This window comes from Erithacus rubecula (assembly GCF_903797595.1).
Source record: "Erithacus rubecula genome assembly, chromosome: 15".
In the NCBI taxonomy this organism is placed as follows: domain Eukaryota; kingdom Metazoa; phylum Chordata; class Aves; order Passeriformes; family Muscicapidae; genus Erithacus; species Erithacus rubecula.
In genome coordinates, this window is record NC_136667.1 from 17,375,307 (window position 1) to 17,388,913 (window position 13,607).

The window sequence follows — 13,607 nt, forward strand, 5'->3', positions numbered from 1 at the left end:
CTGTCAGCAGTGTGTGCTTGGCTCCAAACTGTGATGCCACAGCCTCTGCCAAAGGGGTTGGCTCCTGCTCAACGTGTGTGCCTGGTTTTGCAGAAGAGGAGGAGGAATGGGAATATCTGTGCAAGCACCTTGGCAAGTGTTGCAGGAGGATGGGAATACAGATTCCCTGCGGCTTTGCAGCCTGGCTTGGTTTTAGTGACATGGGGATGATGCCTTAAGTTTTAGCTTTCATATTTTTCAGACTTTGTACTCCATTAATATATAACTCTGAACTTCATCTAAAGTGTTAGAAAGTTCTCCTCACAGTTTAGTTAGACAAAACAATCCTTTTCCAGCCCCAGAACCAAGGACACCACTGCAGCTCCAGCCCCAAAAAGTGCAAACAGCAGCAAATTGAGGAGAGAATCTGGGAGGATGGGACTGCAGAACCTGGAGCTAGAATTGGACAATGAACCCCAATGTGGAAATGGACCAAAACTTATAAAAGTGTGAAAATTCGTGACTGGGATCCATCTTGGGCTCCTGTACTGCCCAAAGTGAATCCTTTGAAAGCCTTTTAATAAATCCCTGCTTTATTCCTTTAACTCTGTCCAACCTCTGTTCCAGGGAGCCTCCCAAGGTACCAGGGACATATAGGACTGTCCTGAGGACAAAACCTCACTGACAGCATCTGCTGCAGGGCCAAAAGCTCTGGGAAAACATCTCTAGTGGTGAGCAGCTCCTGGCAGAGACATTGAGACATTCACATGCTGGGCACAGCCCCTTCCTGTCATTTGCAATGCTCCTTTCCTTAGATTGGAGTTGTAGTTGAGACAGCTGCTACATCTGGCCTGGCAGTGACACTATCCCAGAGAAAAAAGGAGCTCTCAGGGATGTGGCAGAACTCACTCCCTGGCAGGGATGCTGGAATTCAGCATGTGGAGCCCAAGGCTTGTCCCAGAGAGAAGACAGAGATAGGACCAGCACATTGCAACACCCTTCCTCTGCCTCATCTTCCCAAGGATCAGGTTCAAAAACACCAGAAGTGGCCTTTTCCACCCTTTTTAGCAAGATTAAAGTTGATTCTACTTAGCTTGGCTGAAAAATGAGGCAACTTTGAAGTGCTGCTGTGAGCAGTGGGTTGTCAGGGCACCACGTGCCACCAAACCCCACATTTGGCTTCATTTTGGCATGGAAATCACAGCACTGTGTCCACTCCAGTGGCTCCAGGCAGGCTGGGCAACGTGGTGCTGCTCAGACCCTGAATTTTCATGCAGCTGAGCAAAACCACTCTTTCTGGCCCAAACTGTGGAACAGGGTGGATCTATCTTGTATTAAAGGAATCTATGTTGTATTAAAATTACGTTTTGTTATATTAAATACCATCTATGGATCTATGTTCTATTAAAGAAAACTATGTTGTATTAAATCTATGTTGTATTAAACTAAATATGATCTAAGGATCTATGTTCTGTTAAAGGAATCTATGTTGTATTAAAACTATGTTGTATTAAAACTATGGTTTTTTATATTAAATATGGTCTATGGATCTATGTTCTATTAAAGGAACCTATGTTGTATTAAAACTATGTTGCATTAAAACTGTGTTTTGTTATATTACCTGTGGATCTATGTTGTATTAAAGGAATCTTTGTTGTATTGAAACTCTGTTGTATTAAATTAAATATGATCTATGGATCTATATTGTCTTAAAGGGCTTGTGAGCTGCCTGCTCACCTTCAAGCATCCAGCTGCAGAGGTGTGGAGGGCATTTTCTGAGCGTGCCTCACCGGTTTTCCACATTTCCTTTGAAACTGGAGCTCCAAGGGCACGTTCCTGTGGGGAAGTGGAAGTTCCTGCCCAGCCCCACCAGCCCCAGCAGCTCTGCCACGTAACCCCACGGGACCTCGGCACGGGGTGCCAGCGATGCTCTGCTGCTGGGAGCACAAAGGAGGCAAGGATCCAGCTGTAAATTAATATTTTATGGAACACCGAGAAAAATCAGAGAGGCTAATTACAGCGATAATCATCTCTGCCCCGAGGCATTTCCACGGGAGTCAGGAATTACCCGGGATTACCTCAGCCCTCGCGGCAGCCCCAGCGCGTGCGGCGGTGCCGCGGCACCCGCCACCCCCTCCCGGTCACCCGGGGGTCCCACAGCCCGGAGCAAGGAGCTGTGGCAGCCTCCTGGCATCCCGCTGCTTCGGCTGAGCCGGGGTGGGTGGAGGGCCGGTGGGGTTTGGGGCTGGGTGCTCTTTTGTCTGCAGTGTCACTGATGTGGGATCGTTGGTCCCAAGCTGCTCCAAACCCCCCAGGGGTTCAGGGAATCACCGCCAAAAAGTTGGTGGATGTGCCCCCAGGAGAAGTTTTTCCTATGGTTCGTTAATTTACTGTTATTAGCTGGTGTTTGCAGAGCTTATCCAGTGACAGAATGAATTCCCTTGGGAAAGGGTGAATTCCCCCATCAGCTCCTGGCTTTGGAGGGTGGGGGCAGTGCCCAGCTCCAGCATGGCACCAAGCTGGCTCATGGCAAGCCTGGGGCATCTCTGGGAGAGATATCTACGAGTTCTGCAGGCTCCTGTGCCACAGCCCAGGACAAAGCCAGCCCAGACACCTGCAGGGGAGCGGCTGGGGGAGCAGAGGAGCCTCGGTGCAGCTGGTTTGTGCCCCTGAACGCGAGCAGAGGACACTGCTGGGCTGACACCCAGAAAAAACACGCAGGGGAAAGCCCAGGTGTACCGTGCACAGAGCTGGGAAGAGCCTGAGCTGAGGCTGAGGGTGCTGGAGGTGCTCAGATCTGTGGGTGCTGCTGTCTGCACCCTTCCCTCACCCTGCCTGGCTGTGTGTGGCACCGTAGGCACGCTGCTTGTGCCCCCCAAGCTCAGGGGGTGTGCCTGAGAACCCCCAGGAATAGAGGGGATGGTCTGGAGGCTCCAGGGACTGAGGTCTGGGGCAGTTGTGACATCCTTCGGGTTTGCTCCTGGCAGTTCGAGGGTTTGTGATGTGCTGAGCTGCTCCTGAGTGAGGGCTGCAGCAGGAGGGGACAGCTCTGGGCACAGCAGAGGGGCTGCTCACCCCTCCCATCCAAACCTGAGTCCCCAAATCCCTGCCTGGTGCTGTCATAGCCTGCGATGGTCCCGGCAGCAGCAGCAGCCTCCCTGCCCTTACTGGTTGCACTTTTGGCTCTGTTTGGGTCATGGAAAATTCTTACTCCATTTTTTGAGATGAGAACACCTCTGGTAGCAGCAGACCTGGCCAAGGCAGCCCAGGATGGATATGAAATGTCCATCCTGAGTGTGCTGGCTTCTCTTTTTTTTTTTCCTCTTCTCTTCTCTCCTCCTTCTCCTTCTCCTTCTCTTCTCCTTCTCCTTCTCCTTCTCCTTCTCCTTCTCCTTCTCCTTCTCCTTCTCCTTCTCCTTCTCCTTCTCCTTCTCCTTCTCCTTCTCCTTCTCCTTTCTCCTTTCTCCTTTCTCCTTTCTCCTTTCTCCTTTCTCCTTTCTCCTTTCTCCTTTCTCCTTTCTCCTTTCTTCCTTATTCTTTCTTCTTTCTTCTTTCTTCTTTCTTCTTTCTTCTTTCTTCTTTCTTCTTTCTTCTTTCTTCTTTCTTCTTTCTTCTTTCTTCTTCCACCTCCTCTCTCCCTTCCGGGAGCCGCGCTCGGGGCTGCGGGAGCAGAATCCCGATGTGCCGGGGTTGAGGAGCTTTCCCCCTGCTGGATGCGGCGCCTTCCTGACAAACAGGGCTTAATCCCGCCCTGGAGCGCTCCGTACAGAAATCAAAGCGTGAGTCATCCCCCTGCAAACCTCAGACCGTGTCACAGATTATCCCTCGTGCTGCCCGAGTTCTTTCTCAGTGCGAGGCGAAGCAAACGCGTTTCCCAAGTCCCAGCTCAAACCACCTGTCCCTCCTGCTCACTCTGCCCTCTAGTAGCGGCTGCATTTACAGCAGCCACAGAATCGTGTTATTCTGGAATTGTTTAGGGTGGGAAAACCTTCATCGAGCCGTTCCCACAGCAATGCCAAACCCAGCATCAGCCCAAGTCCCCAAGTGCCACATCTACAAGTACTTTAAATCCCCCCAGGGATGGTGGCACCATCGCTGCCCTGGGCAGATGTGCCAGGGCAGAGCAGCCCCTGCAGTGGAGAAATTTTCCTTAACATCCAATCTAAACCTCCCCTGGCACGATTTGAGGCCGTTCCCTCTCCTCTTGTCCCCATTCCCTGGCTGTCCCCTCCTGTCAGGGAGCTGTGCAGAGCCAGAAGCTCCCCCTGAGCTTCCTTTTCTCCAGGCTGAGCCCCTTTCCATCTCCCTCAGCCCCTTCCCCAGCTCCATTCCCTTCTCTGGACTTATTCCAGTCCCTCAATGTCCTTCTGAGTTTCTGTATCTATGGGTGTCTCCAGCCCAGAGTCCCCCTTGGCTGGCCTGGCCAGAGATTTGAGGAAGGGCTGTGGGGTCACTGGAGCCTGTCCTGGCCCTGCTGGCATCCTTGGCACGGACATGCAGCTGCCATGGGCAGAGCTGTGTGGTTTTCCTGCAGCCTCAGCCCCTGAAGGAATAATTCCCATCACTCCTTAGCCAGCCTGCAAAATCCCTGCCAGACCCTGGGGCTGGAGTGTGGGCATAGCCTGGGATGGGTTTGGGGTGGGCTGGAGTGGCCTGAGAAGGGCAGAGCCCTCAGGTGTCCCTGTGCATGGCAGGGCTGTTGGAATTGGAATGTCCTTAAGGTCACTTCCAACCCAAACCATTTTGGGATTCCAGGACTCCCAGGATTGGATTTTATTAAACCCCCAAACAGATGAAGCTCCTGCAAATGTTTGCACTCAACATGGGCCAGTGCTGGCACTGGGGCACAGAATCATGGCATGGTTTAGGCCGGAGGGCACCTTTAGAGGTCTTCTAGTCCATGGGCAGGGACATCTCCCAATATCCCAGGTTACTCCAAACCCTGTTAATCCTGACCTGGGACACTTCCAGGGGTCCAGGGGCACCCACAGCTTCCCTGTGCCAGGCCTCACCACCCTCCCTGTGAAAAACTTCTTCCTCATATTTGATTTAAATCAACCCTCTTTTATTTTAAAACCATCACTTACTCTATTATAACAACAGGTCCTGCTAAAAACTTTGTCACCGTCTTTCTTGGAGCCCCTTTAGGCACTAGAAGGGGCTCTGAGCTCTCCCTGGACCCTTCCCTTCCCCAGGTGAACACCCCCAGCTCTGCCAGCCTGCCCCCAGAGGGGCTCCAGCCCTCGGAGTATCTCTGTGACATGACCAAGGACCCCAAATCCTCGGGGACCAGCACTGGTGACAGTGACAACCTGGGGAGGGAGATGCTTTTCTTGAGGCTTCATCAGTACCCCAGAACCAACACCTTGACTTGGACCTGACCCATGAGGAGGCACCCAGGGCAGCGTGCAGAAGATGGTGGCAACGCCACACCTGGAGAAGACGATGCCCAAAACGGAGCATCCCTTCCCCTCCCTCCCGCGCCAGCAGAAGGGTTTCCAGCGGGATGCTCCGACCCCGCAGGCGATGGGATTAGGAGTCGGGGCTCGCCCGAAGCCCCGAGGCCAGGCTGTGGGGGTGCGGGTGGCGGTGTGGCGGGGCGGAGCGGCGCGGGGGCGGCGCGGGGGAACATGCGCCGTGCGCGCACTGCGGAGCGGAGCGGCGCGGGCAGAGCGGCGGAGCGGGGCGCGGGGCGCGGGGTGCGGGCAGCGCCGGCCGCAGCCCCCACGGCCCCGCACGGCCCCGCACGGCCCCGCACGGCCCCGAGGAGACACGCCCCGGCAGGAGGTGAGCGATGGGATGCGGGGATGACGCGGCGCGGGGAAAGTCGGGGGGTCTCTGCGCCCCCCGGGTGTGAGCGCGCATGGAGGGACATCCCTTCGCGGGGCGTCGGGGGCTTTGTAGCCTTTTTTTGGGGGGGGTCTCCCATAAATTTTCACACTTTTGGGGGGCGTCGTTGCGTGGAGGGGATCCCCCAGCGCTCTGCATCCTGGCGTGGGGGGTGGGTGATTCTCTGCTGCTTCACATCTTGCCGGTGAGACGGGGAGGGGGGAGTCTTTGCAGGAGAGGGGGTTCTCCATCCCTTCGCATCCTTTCGGGGGGATCCTCCATCCCTTTGCATCCTTTCGGGGGGACCCTCCATCCCTTTGCATCCTTTCAGGGGGGTTCTTCCGTCCCTTGGCATCCTTGCGGGGGGGGCAGGGCCGCTCTGCATCCCCGTTTTGCTGCATCCCCCCCAGCTTTGCAGCCGTGCCCGGGGGCGGGGGGCTGTCCTCCATCCCTTCGCATCCTTGCTTTGGGAAGGGGCTGTCCAAACTGCCTCCCATCTTGCCTCCCTCCACTTCGCAGCAATTCATGGCCGGGGGGGTTGAATCCTGCAGGTTTTGCACCTCAGCCTGGAGGGGAGGGGGTCAGGCTGCTCTGCACGTTTCCGTGTCGGGGGAGGGATCCTGGCAGCGCTTGGCGCCGCGGTGCTCCGGGCCTCTCCGCACCCTGGCGCTGGGGAGGGGGTGTGTGTGCTGTCACTTCGCATTCTCACATGGGGAGGGAGGGGGACCTGGCTGCTCTGCACCCTCGCATGGGGGCGGGGGGCTTCACTTGACACCCTTGCCATCCTGGGGAGGGAGGATCCTTCATCTTTCCATCGCTGTGGGGGATAAAGTGGGGCCAGGTTTGCCACAACGAGCTCAGGGCAGGGCTCATCACCCTGGGCTGGGAAATTGGGGGGTGGTCTGGGGGCCTGGGGATACAGAGGGGACAGCGCTGAGCAGGGCACGAACTGGTGTCACCTGTCATGCATGGTCCCCCCTCCCCATCCTGGTGCCCTCCAGGGGTTTGAGGCATTCAGAGCCCCCTCGGTGATCCCCCCAGCCGGGGGGTACCCCCACGGGCAGAGCTGCAGGTGATCCCAGAGCCCCCAAACCTGCCCAGCCTGGGCCTCCACGCTCAGTGATTCAGCTACTTGCAGGAGCTTTGATTTCATCGCTTCCAACTCGAGCTCTCGCTGCCTCGTAGCGGTGTCAGCGATGGAATACCCGCAGATCGAGCAGCTTTTGGGCAGAGTTTGTGTCGCCTGGTGCGGCCGGCACAGTGGAGCCAGCAGCCGGACACGCTGCCGGAGGAGACGAGCGCAGCCCGGGATGTGCGGGCAGCTCGGGAATGGCAGCATTAATAATTCACCTGCCAAACTTCAGCCTGCCAAGGCACACCCCTCGCGCTGCAGCTGGGTTCTCGAGAGATGTCTGTATCACTCTGTTCATAAAAACGGTGTTTTGGTGGTGTTTGAGTGTCTCTGTAGCTCGCAGGCTGCAGAGCTCGGTGAGGAGGGGAGGGGGACGGCAGCATCAGTCCCGCACAGCCCGCTCTGGCAGGCAGAGGGTTAATGAGCACAGGCTGTGCTGTCGCAAACGCAGAGCAGGAGAAGGGCTCTCCCCCAGAACGCTGTGATGCAACTCAGACCCCAAATGTCCGCTGCTTTTCCCGGGAGCTGAAGCCCACGGAGGAAACTGGAGCTGAAGCATATTTTGCTTTGAGCTGTCATCTGCCTTGGCCCAGTTCTGAACCAAAGATGCTCATCCTCCATTTTATGGCGGATGACAAATCAGCCTCCGATGCCAAGATCTTGACAAGTTACGAACAACAGCCCTCGAGCCAGAAGTGTTAAGAAATAAAAAAAGAAAAGCAAGAACGCTTTTTTTTTCTTATTTTTCTTTTTTCTTTTTTCTTTTTTTTTTTTTTTTCTGCAAAGCTGCTCATCCAAAAAGACACCCTCTGAGCTGCATTTTGCACATCTCTGAGCAGCGAGGCTGCAGCCAGCTCCAGGCTGGGATCTGCCCCCTCTTCCCCACATCCACCGGGAGTATTGTGGGGTCCAACACTGATAGGAAAACCCACAGGGGCACGGGCAAAGCCCAGCCCTGCAGGGAGCAGCTTGGAGCAGGTTGGGAGTGCTCTGCTGGAGCTGCCAGGCTCAAAGCTTTCCAGAAAGCCCCTCTCTGCTGGCCGAGGGTTTCCCTGGCTTATCAAAGCTCCTTCTATTTTGGGGAGAAAAAGGCTGGTTTGTTCAGCACAACCCGGCAGCGAGCGAGGGAGATCCTTCTGGTAATGAGCTGGGCACAAAAGGGGAAAAAAAAGCTGTCATTGAAGATTTTCCTTTGGTGATGGAGTCATTAAAAACAACACATGATTCCTGGGCCAGCAGGGATCTTTTGCAGCCAAAACAGAGCTGGGATCTGTGCTGTGTTCCCACAGCCCCAGCCCCTGACTCCTCCTCTGAAGATCAAGGCAGTGCCGCTGCTCCCGGGCATTCCTGGCACAGGGATGATGGAGGAGGGTCATACATCCTTTCACCCACAGCTTTCCCTCTCCTTTTCCCCCTCAGCATTAGGGCATCTTGATGGATGTTTTTTTTTTTTTTTTTTTTTTTTTTTTTTTTTTTAGTGGGTTTTGCATGGGTACAGATACTCCACATCCATAGAAGATAGAACTAAAGGGTGAATGGGAAGGAGCTGGAGAAGTGGCCCTCAGTCCATGACCAGGGAACACTGAGGGCTCCCCATTTCTGAGAAATCAAACAACAGAACCCAAATTCCATGTTAACTAAACCCCAAGGAAAGCTACTGCCTGAAAATCCTCTTGCCAGAGGTGGGGTTGTTCAGCCTGGAGAACAGAAGACTCTGGAGAGACCCTAGAGCACCTTCCAGTACCTGAAGGGGGGTTTTCAAAGGAAGGAATGATTTTTTTACAGGGGGAAATAGTGATAGGTCAATGGAGAATGATTTTTAACCAAAAGAGGAGAGGTTTAGATTAAAAGTTAGGAAGAAAGAGTTCAAGGCCAGGTTGGATGGGGCTTGGAGCAACCTGGGATAGAGGAAAATGCCCTTACCCATGGCAGGGTATTGAACAAGATCATCCTAAAGGTCCCTTCCAACCCAAACCCTCCTGTGGTTCTGTGATTTACAGCGTTTGCTCTCACCTACCCTAAAAGAAACATTATTTATCTAAACCTGTTTGTTTTAAACCAGGGTCACATCAGGGTGAGGTTTCTGTACGGAGCCCAGGGTAAGGAGGTTGTTGCTTTCCTGGCATCCTCCTAAGCCCAGCCCTCAGAGGTGGAGAGGGTTTAGAGCTGGTTTAGTCTCTAAACTCTTCCTAGAGATGAAACATTTTGCAGTTGAAGGGGGGATGGAAAAAAAACCAAACCCTGAACCAACTGTGGTTGCAAATGGTGGCATTTACTAATCAAGCTCCTGAGGAATATTTTTAGCTGATATCCTGGGGATGGGGGCCAAAAACACCATCCCACACCCCAGGGTTTTCATTCCCAAGGCATTTTTCCACCTGATGCTTTGCTGATCCTCCAGTGGGGCTGGGGTGCTTTCCATGGCCCCAGACCATTTGTAAAACCTTCTTTGGGATGCAGAGTGTCAAGGAAGGGACAGGCATTGCTTCTGCCATCCTCACCAACCCCCAATGCCACCCTGAGAATTTATTCTGCTTTATTCTGAGCGAGAGGAACACTCAGGATCCAGCTGGTTTTAATACATTTAATGAACCTTTGGACAACAGCTCTGGAGCAATGGTCACCTTCCCAGGGAGCAGTGACATTTGTCATGCTGCTGGTGCTCTCAGGCATTTGGGCTGGCAGCAGATGACAAAGTGGTAGCAGATGCATTTTGTAAATGAGAGCAGGGAGTCCTTGGGCTCCTGCTCCATTTTGTGGGATGCACATCAGCAGATCTGGCCCAGCTCTCCCAGGCAGGTTTTTCCCTGCACCACAAAGAGCTGCCTGCACAGTTTTTCCTGGCTGGATTTCTCCTGAGACAACAAAACTTCAGCCCCTGTGGACTCTGCTCTCCCTCACTGGTGGGAAAGCAGGATTTAGGGTCACTCCCCAGCCATGAGTGGCTGCTGTGGCCTCTCTGTCCTCTGCAGGTTTGTGCTGTTGCTCTTGGAACCATCCCATGCTGGTTTCCACCACGCTGTGGCAGAGCTCCACAAACTGACACCTCCAGAACCTGCTGCTTTCACACCTACACCTATTTCTGTCTCCTCAGAAGCATCACACACCCCCAGATCCTTCCCAGCCCTCTTCTGTACCAGATCCATCCTGCCAAAATCCACAGGATGAGCTCCTTCAGCTCACAAGCCCCACTGAGTGTCAACTCTGCCTCTTGTTCTTTCCCTGATTTCAGATTCAGGGGTTTTTTTGCTCCTCTCACTATTTCAGGACTGCTTTGATCTTCCTTTCCTCACCTCTCCATTCCAAGGGTTCTGCACCAAAACAGGGTCCTGAGCAGCCACCATGAGATCTGGCACTTCTTGTTTGTTTAATATTCAATTATAAACTCTTTTTGTTCAAGGTTAACAGATTTTTCAACATGTCTCTTGTTTTTTTTCACTACTTTGGCTCCTGGCATCTGACCAAAGATTTGCTGCCTCCAGTTCCTGGCAGTGTCTGCTCCTCAGGGCTCAGAAGGACCCTGGGAAGCCCAAATTGGGAAAGAGCTTTGACTGCAAGGGCTGAGCAAACAGACTGCCCCAAAGCTCAGCCTAGAACTGAGCTTAGTGCAGGGCTCACCCCAACTCCCAGCTTGAGGTGTTTGCTTCACCACACACTCACCCACATTCTCCCAAAATCCAAGCTCAGGGTTTTTCCTGGCTGGCACAGAGTGAAGGAGCTTTCCCTCATTTCTGCTGCTCCATGCACCACCCAATTCCAGCAGAAATATTGGAGGTGGATTTGCAGCTGGTGATGTGCAGCATCCTCCTTCTCACCCTGCTGCTCATCCCTGCCACAGCTCCTCTCCCACTCCAGGTTTCTCCTGCAGGTAACACCCATGGAAAGCAAACCCCAAAGTTGATTTCTGCTCCACCACAGCCAGTGAAAGAAGCCAGGACACTTCACCCTTCTCTCTCATGTGACATCAAGCAGAGCTCCAGGTGCCAAAAATCTGCCACAGGGATTAACCAGCAGCTGGGAAGTCTGTGGTCACCAGCCTGTCCCTCCTTGCAGGGCCACCCAGAACACACCTGGCCCTTCTTTGGACCCTACAGGGTTGTAAATCACAGCCCGTTGGGACAGAGTGAGTTTGGGGGCAGGGAGGGGATGAGTGAAAAGTTGTTGGAAAAAAATGTAAGAATGGCTGGACACAAAAGTCCTTTTTGTGGACCCTCTTACAAAATGAGAGCTGCTCTTCTGCCCTGATGGACCCCAGGGATCTAAACTGCCTGATGTTGGTGTCTGTCTGGAGGTGAAGGGAAACATCTGGAGGGGCCAGTAAATCACACCCCAGCCTGGTCTATGGGGCTGGAGCTGCCCTTATTGCCCAGAACCTTCTCCTCTGGATTTGGAGTGCTGCTGGCAGTTTGTTCCTTGGGGGAAATCAGCATCTAGGGCACAAGAAACAGCTCATTTGTGTGTCACCTCAGCTGGATGTGATTCTCTGCCAAGCTCCACCACTGGGTTTGGGGAGCAGGTGGGGAGCTGGTGAGGGTCTCCCCTCACCTGTGGCATTGCCCTGTACAAGATTTAGAGTTATTGGCTCTTTGCAGTCCCAGGGAAAAGCTGAGTGATGGGATAATCCCCACAGTGCACCTGAGACCTGAACCAGCCCCTGGCTGGTCCCATTTCTCCTGCTTTCACCCTCCAAGAAATTCCTGCTGAGTTTCTTCCTCCTGCTGCATCCTGACATCAGCTCCCACTGAGGGCTCCTGGCTTCCACCCAGGACCCAGTGAAATCCCATGGATTTTAGTCTGTGTAAATGATCCTAGATCATCCCTGCTGTTGGGAGCCTTTTCTTGAAGATCTGAGGAAAAAGTTTTGCCACCCAAAATCACCCTCTAGAAGTCTTGGAAATCACCTGAAACACCAGCAAGAGCAGGAGCATAGCTCAGTATCCCTTTCTGAGGCTCTGGCCAGGCCAGCAGTGCTCAGGATTTGTGTGCAGCCTCTTGGTGGGTGTGAGCAAGATGTGCCAGAGAGGACAGAAATGAAGTTGGCCTCTCTGGAGTCACCTGCAGCCCATCCCCACCCAGAGAATGTGGTCCCACCAGTCAGGGCAGGCCTAGAGGTGACAGGTTTTAGGTGAGGAGTTGGGATTTCAAGGCAGAAGTCAGAGGTTTGGTGCTGTTGGTGAGAGAGCATTTGTCAGGGGAGGGCTGCCAGGGGTTCTGATCCCTGTGCTCCACTAACTGGAGTAGGGTTGGCAAGCAGCTTCTCCTGTGGTTTGTCAAAATTGCCTTTACAGGCTGTCCTTGCATCCAAATGTGCCCAACTCCTCCTTGGTTCCTGCTGCTGCAAGCTCTGAGTCTTGCTTGGCCTCTTTGGGGTGAGATGAAAGGGATTTTCCTCCTCCAGGGATGCTCACCCACCTCCTGCCTTTCTTCCAACACTGCTGAGAAGTTTCAAACCACAAATCCCTTTTTTTGGGGGGGTTGTTGTTTTGTTTTTTTTCCACTCTGCTCTAGGATCCTTGTGGGGGCTCAGGTGGCCCCAATTCCCCCCAGGTCCCCCCCGGTGCAGGGACAAAAAGCCCAGGGTGCGCTGGCTGTGTCCAGTGGCTGTGGCCCAAAGGGATGCTGAGAATGGCTCTTTGTTCCCTGTTTTTAATTGCTGGGCCCAGGCAGCTCGTTAAGGGCTCTGCCCTGTGCCCTCCAGTCTCTGCAGCCCTGGGACGTGCCAGGGCTCAGCCTCTGAGGGCAGAGTTTGGGGTGACACATAAATCCAGCTTGGGGTGACATAAATCCTGTTTGGGGTGACATAAATCCAGTTTGGGGTGATACATAAATCCAGTTTAGGGTGACACAAATGCAGTTTGGGGTGCAGCTGCTAGTGCTGCTCAGCTCTTTACACGGCCTGGGAGGCTCAGGAAGGGGGGCTGTACATGGCCAGAGCAGACACCCAGAGCCTCCCCTGCAAAATCTGTCACAGAGGAACGAACAGCTGGCAGAAATCTGGATTTTTGAGAGGTGGGGACAGCACCACCTCCACGAGCAGTGACTCTGGGAAGCGCTGGAGGACACAGAGTTTGCTCTGAGCCCAATTCTGCCGAGGGTTCCGGCCCGGGGCCCCTCCCTGGGCAGCCCGAGTGCCCTGGGCACAGCCCAGCCCTTAGGAACAGCCTCTGGGGTTTTCATGGAGCGAGCTCGAATTTGCATTTGAAAGTAGCGGAGGAGCTGCTGCTGCTGCTGGGAGCCCTGGCCGGCTGCTGTCAATGGGAAACTGTTCTGTCCAACGCTGCCGGGGCCAAAAAATGTGAACTGCGCAGATCGCTGGCTGCGCTCCGGGCAGCATCGCTGGCTCCGGTGCCGGCGCCCGGCGCCTCCGCTCCCGCCCGTTCACGGGAGCTGCTTCTCCTTCTCTGCCAAAATTCTCCCAAAGATGGGGCGGGTGGGGGGTGCTCGGGATGTGGAATGGGGGATTCTGTGTCCCAGTCCCAGGGGACACCCCCGTAGATAATAAATGCTCCTTTTTTTCCTCTTTTCCCAGCCTCTTTCCCACCATTCACCCTTTACATCACCGGGGTTCCCCGTCCCCAGCACCCCACTGTACCCATCCTTCATCCTTCATCCTTCATCCCTCATCCTTCATCCCTCATCCTTCATCCTCCATCCTTCATCCTTCATC